We start from the raw sequence: 6,005 nt of genomic DNA, 5'->3' as shown, positions 1-6,005 counted from the left end.
ACCTAGATTCAAGTTTTGGTGAAGCTGGTTTAGCCTTTTGACTGTGGGATAGTCACTCAATTCCTCCCACAAAGGAGTTCTTGCCTGTATAAAGTAGGGATAATAATTATTCTACTAACTAACTCAAGGGTTGGGTTCTATACCCACACCTCTGCTCACTCTGGCACAGGCCTCCAAGTGAGATCAAAGGGAGATTAGTGTCTGTAAGAATGACTAGGTTTGGCCTAGTTCATCTGGGAGTGTGGAAACTGTCTTTCTACTAATGTGCACATCCTCATCTGTAAAATGGGAACCATAATGCTTTTATTACTTACCTCCTAGGTTTCTCCACATGTTTTGAATAAGATATGCTATATAGCATTAGCCTCCAAACATGCTTAGGTTTCCCCAAGCTTCCTTTGAGCCTTCCGTTCCATCCAGCCTATGCCTCATCTTTCCTGCCCCATTCACTGCCAAACTTTTAAAATAAGTTTTACAGATCTTTACAATCTTTTAAAATAAGTTTTACAGATGTCTTCTGTTTTTTACATGATCATAATTATCATCCCTCTACCCCTTTCAGAGAGCCACCCCATATAACAAATAGTATTTTTTAAAGACAAAAAAAAAGAACAGAAAAAAATCAGAATAACTAGTTGATCGATACATTAAAAAAAGTCTGAAAAAGTAAACCTCCTATCTCCATAAATGAGAGGTTTGGAGATATTCTCTCATATCTCTTCATTCAAATCATGCTTGATCTATATAATATTATATTCACTTTTTTTTGTGTGTGTGTGGTTGTATTTTCCCATTTACATTGTTATAGTCATTGTACATAATGTTTTCTTGGTCCTGCTTCACTCTGTATCAGTTCATAGAGATCTTTCCATGCTTCTCTATTCATCACATATATAATTCTTACAACACAGTAATATTCCATCCCATTCATGTTTGTTTAGCCATTCACCAATTGATGGGTATCTACTTTGTTTCCAATTCTTTGCCATCATAAAAAGTGGTGCTATAAATATTTTGGTATATGTGTATAAGTCATTCCTATTAATGGTTTCCTTTGTCTATAAGCCCCATAATGGAGTCCCTAGTTCAAAGAGTATGAACGTTTTAGTCCCTTTATTTGCATAATTCCAAATTGCCTTCCAAAATTTTTATACTATTTCATAGCCCCACCAACAATGTATTAGCATGCCGACTTTTCCACAAACACTCCAACATTGACAGTTGCCAATTTTTTTTGGTCATTTTTGCCAGTTAGCAAGGTATGAGATGAAACCTCAAAGTAGTTTTGATTTGCATTTCTCTTCTTATTTGTGATTTGGAGCATTCTTTCATCTGTAAATACTTTGTGAATTCTTTTGATAACTGTTTGTTCATGTCCTTTGACCACTAATAACCACTGGGGAATGTCAGTCATATATGTGTGTGTGTATATATGTGTGTGCATAAATTTTCTCTATATAGATATAGTTTATACATCTTGGATATCAAGCTATTATTTAGAGAAATTTGTTACAAAGATTTTTTTCTCATTCAGTTACTTCTCTTCTTATCTTAGTGTATTAATATCGTCTATGCAAAAGTTTTTTGGTTTTATGTAATCAAAATCATCTATTTCATCTTTTGTAATTGCCACTTTCTCTTGTTTGGTTAAGAATACATCTGTTACCCATAGCTGTGAGATGTATATGATCAACCTCACTTCTAAATTTTTTTAATAATATGATCTTTAACATTAAGATCATGTACCCATTTATTGTATTGTGGAATACGGTATAAAGTGTTGGCCTAAGCATCATTTCTATCAGACTACTTCCCAATTTTTCCAGTAGTTTTTTTTTTGCGCAAATAAGGAATTTTTCATAAGTGATTGCTTTATTTCACATTATCAAACATTGTCTTATTGAGTTTCATTATATCTGATTTTTCTTTGTCTAGTCTATTCCATTGATCTGCCTCTCTATTCTTTAACCAATAGCAAATGGTTTTGATGATTGATGTTTTATTATTTATTATTTTATATTTATAATATAGTGTGAGATCTAGAAGTGATATTCTTCCTTTATCCTTACCTCTTTTTATAATTTATTCTAGAGCTTTTGTTTTTCCAAATCAATTTTGTTATTATTTTATCAAGTTATAATATATCCCCTTGGTAATTTGATTGGAATAGCATTAAAATGTATATTAACACTAGAAAACATAGGAATAAATGGAGTCTTTTTTTAAATAAGTAGTATCTATCTAAAACAAAGAGCAAACAAGTAATGGGGATAAGCTAATAGCCTTCCCAATAAAATCAAGAGTGAAACAAAGATGTTCATTATTATCACTATTATTCAATATTGTATTTGAAATGCTAGCACCAAGACAAGGAAAAAGAAATGGAAGGAATAAGAATAAACAATGAGGAAACAAAATTATCAGTCTTTGCAGATGATTTGATCAGAGAATCATTTCAAAAGGTAGTTGAAACAATTAACAACTTTAGGAAAGTTGCCCTCTATAAGATAAACCCACATAAATCATCAGTATTTTTATGTTGATAAACATAACAAACAAAACACAGCAGGAAAAAAATAGAGAAATTCTACTTAAAATAACTTCATGTAAGCATGTCAATGGCAGTGGCATTGTCTTTTACCTCTATTTCCCTAGTGCCTATCAACTGTTCCTGCAATTAAGTGAGTATTAAAATAATTAATGTTTGAAAAATATCAATTGTTTGTACATTTCAAAAAAAAAAACTTGTTGAAGTGCTTGAAGATGCTTGAAGTTTGTGCTACTAAGTACCTTTTAACAATTTTACTTTTCTTTAAAAATCTTATTTAAATTTTTAATTTGCACTCTGAAGAAAGGATTGAGTAAAGGTAAATTTCAGCTGTGAAAAAAAAGTAACTGCAGATAGCATAAAATATTTGGGAGTCTACCTACCAAGACAAATCCAGGACTATATGAGTGTAATTTCAAAACACTTTTTACATGAATAGACAGATCTAAACAACTGTTGAAATATTAATTGTTCATGGGTGGGCTGAGCCAATAAAATAAAAATGACACTTCTACCTAAATTAATTTACTTATTCAGTGCCATACCAATCAAATTATCAAAGAATTATTTTGTAGAGCTAGAAAAAATAATAAGATTTATCTGGAAGAACAAAAGGTCAAGAATATCAAGGAAATAAATGTAAAAACAATTGAAAGTAAGGTGGCCTAGGAGTGCCAGATTTCAAACTATGTTACAAAGTGGTAGTCATCAAAATCTTGTACTGGCAAAGAAACAGAGTAGTGGATCAGTGGAATAGATTAGGAATATAATGTATATTACTAAATGACCTAGTAACCTAGTGTTTGACAAACCTAAAGATCTGTTCTTTGGGGGCAAAAAACTCACTATTTGACAAAAATTGCTGGGCAAACTGGAAAGCAGTCTGGCAGAAACAAGGCATAGACTGATATCTCACACTTACACTAAAATGTGGCTAAAATATGATCTAAACATAAAGGGTAATATAAGCAATTAGAGGTGCATGGAGAATTTTACCTACCAGATCTCTGGATACAGTGAGTTTATTACCAAAACAAGAGATAGGTTCATGGACAATAAAATGGATAATTTTGAATACATGAAATGCAAAAGTTTTTGCACAAACACAACCAATGAAGTCAAAATTAGATGGAAAGCAAAAAACTGATTTCTCTGATTAAAAGCATCATTTCTCCAATACATAGAAAACTGAGTCAAATTTACAAAAAATAAGAGCCATTCCCCAATTGATAAATGGTCAGAGGTTATGAACAGGCAGTTTTTACAAGAAATTAAAACTATTTAGAGTCATATGAAAAAATGCTCTAAATCACTGTTGATTAGAGAAAGGTAAATTAAAACAACTGTGATGTACCACTTCACACTTGTCAGATTGGCTAACCTGACAAAAAAGGGCAAATGACAAATGTTGAGGAAAGAATGTGGGAAAATTAGGGGCACTAATGCACAGTTGGTGGAGTGGTGATCTGGTCCAACCATTCTGGAGAACAATTTGGAACTATGTCCAAAAGGCTATAAAAGTGTGTGTACCCTTTGACCCAGTAATACCACTACCAGGTCTATATCCCAAAGAGAACAAAGGAAAAGGACCTATGTGTTAAAAAATATAGTGGCTCTTTTTGTGGTGGCAAAGATTTGAAAATTGAGGAGATACCCATCAACTGGGGAATGATTGAATAAGCTGACATATATGGTTGTGATAAAATTCTATTGTGATATCATCAAGAAATGATAAGGATTTAAAAAAAAACCTGGGAAGATTTATGTGAACTGAAACAAAGTGAAGTGAACAGAACCAGGAGAATATTATACATAGTAACAGTAATATTGTAACAACAATCAACTATGAAAGACTTAGCTTCTCTAATCCAGGCAATGATCCCAGAAAACTCCAAAGGATTCATGATGAAAAATGGAGTCCAGTATGAAGCGTACATTTTTCACTTTATTTTTCTCACTTTTAGGGGGGCAACATGGTTGATATGAAAATGTTTTGCATGACTTTACATGTATAATAAATATATTGGCTGCCTTCTCAAAGGGTGGGGAGGGGCTGGAGGAAGGGAGAGAATTTGGAGCTCAAATTTTTTTTAAGTGTTAAAAATAAATAAAGGTTCAAGAAGAAAAGTATAAACTAATTCTGGTAGTATCAAAATTTTTATTATGTTGGTATGGGTTTACCATGAACATTGAATATTCCTCCAGCTATTTAAGTTCTTTATTTTCTTAAGGAGAGAACTTTGTAAATCTATACAAGTCTTTTGTGTACTTTCTGTATTTTGTAGTTATTTGGAATGGGATTTCTCTTTGTTGGATTTTGTTATTACTAAATAGAAATGCTGTTGATTTTAAGGACTTATTTACATCCTGCAACATTGCTGAAGCTAATAATTGTCTCAGTATCTTTGCTGATTCTCTAGTATTTTCCAAGTATACCATCATATCGGCATCTTTGCCTATCTTTATGACTTAATTTTTTCTCATCTTATTGACTTTCGTAGCAATTCTAGAAGCATATCATATAATAGTAGCAAAAGTAGGCATCCTTGCTTCATTCTCATATTTATTGGAAAAAGGTTCTAGAGTATCCCCATTGCATATTATGCTTGCTTTTGATTTTAGAAAGATGTTTTTTATAAAGTTAAAACAAAGGTCCTGCTATGCCTATACTTTGATGGGTTTTTAGCCTAAAAGAGTATTATGCTTTGTCAAAGGCTTTTTCTGCATTTCTTGTGATTGTGTAGTTTTTGGATATTTTGACTTTTAATGTGATTAATTATGCTGATAGTTTTCTTAATATTGAACATCCCTGGTATAAATCTCACTTGGTCATAATGAATGAATTCTTGGATAAATCGCTATAGTTTGATACAATTTTGTTTTAAAATTTTGAGGCATTATTCATTAATAATATTGGTCTATAACTTTCCTTCTGTGTTTTTTTTTATCATTTCCTGGTTTAGATATTTTGGCTATATTTGTTTCATAAAAGGATTCTGACAGGGTGATTTCTCAGTTTTACAAAATAATTTGTGAAGTATGGGTTTGATAGAATTCTCCTATGAATCCATCAGGAGCTTTCCACCTCCCTCCCCACCTGCCTTTGTTAGTTCCTTTATAAATAGTTGTATTTCACTTTCTGAAAGAGGGTTATTTAAGATCTCTATCTGGTCTTCTGATTGGTTATTTTTCTATTTCTTTTGTGTTCTCATTTTTGTTTAACATATTGTGTTCTGATTATTCTTTTCATTTCTTCAGATTTTGATATGATTTTATCTGTTCATTTGCTATTTTATTGATTTGATTTTCTGCTCTTTTTAGTCAGATTAGCTAAAGATTTACCAATTTTATTAGTCTTTTCAAAGAACCAGCTTTTAGTTTTATTTATTATTTCTATCTTTTTTGTTTCCGATTTATTTTCCCCTTAAGTTCTAATATCTCCTTTTAGTGCTTATTT

This window comes from Trichosurus vulpecula, chromosome 4 (assembly GCF_011100635.1).
Source record: "Trichosurus vulpecula isolate mTriVul1 chromosome 4, mTriVul1.pri, whole genome shotgun sequence".
NCBI classification, from domain to species: domain Eukaryota; kingdom Metazoa; phylum Chordata; class Mammalia; order Diprotodontia; family Phalangeridae; genus Trichosurus; species Trichosurus vulpecula.
Note: the sequence above shows the minus strand (reverse complement) of the source record.